General features: G+C 33.7%; 1 pseudogene; it reads left to right on the top strand.

Annotated features, from left to right (window-relative positions):
- The first annotated feature begins 280 nt into the window (after positions 1-280).
- Positions 281-430, top strand: LOC115071748 (annotated as a pseudogene).
- The last annotated feature ends 271 nt before the right edge of the window (positions 431-701 follow it).

Genomic DNA, 701 nt, shown 5'->3' with positions numbered 1-701 from the left:
TATGTGTATGAGTATTTTTGCCTGCAAGTATATAAGTGCACCACGTGCAATGCAATGTCCATAGAAATCAGACAAAGGTGTGTTGGATTCTCTGGAACTGGAGTTGCAGATGGTTGTAAACTGCCATGTGGGAACCAAACTGAGGTCCTCTGAAAGCACTAATGCACTTAAATGTTGAGTCATCTCTCCAGCCTGAAAATAATGTGAATTATAAAGATGACCAGACACTTTTTATTAAGTGAAACCTAAAACATTATTATAATTAAAAGTATAAAATTCAGTACTTACTTGGCATGGGAGATACTATGATCAAAAAAGTGATTTTCCTAAAGTAAGACTTACCCATTGCACTCTTGATGTGCTAACCCCTACAATTTCCCCAAATATGGGGAACTGGATTCATGCTAGTAGGGGACTATGCTCTCCCCTACACAAGCAAAAAATTTTCATTGGAATGTATGTATACATATAAAAATAAAAGATAAGATTCTTACAATGCAGAAATATAAAGTTTATGGAAGTGATAAAAATATACTTTTACTACTTCTCTGTATTTAGTATTCTAAGTGATACAAAGTTGTCTCTACTATATATCCATATTACATGTAGACATATGCACACAAATATATATGTATATCTATTGTAAATCCTCATGAACCTAGGAAAGCTATTGTTCTCCCAGAGAAACTGCAACAATTACT

This window comes from Nannospalax galili, unplaced genomic scaffold, assembly GCF_000622305.1.
Source record: "Nannospalax galili isolate Female #2095 unplaced genomic scaffold, S.galili_v1.0 scaffold801, whole genome shotgun sequence".
Taxonomy (NCBI): domain Eukaryota; kingdom Metazoa; phylum Chordata; class Mammalia; order Rodentia; family Spalacidae; genus Nannospalax; species Nannospalax galili.
The sequence above is the reverse complement of the archived record's forward strand: the minus strand, read 5'-3'. Positions and strand labels throughout refer to the sequence as shown.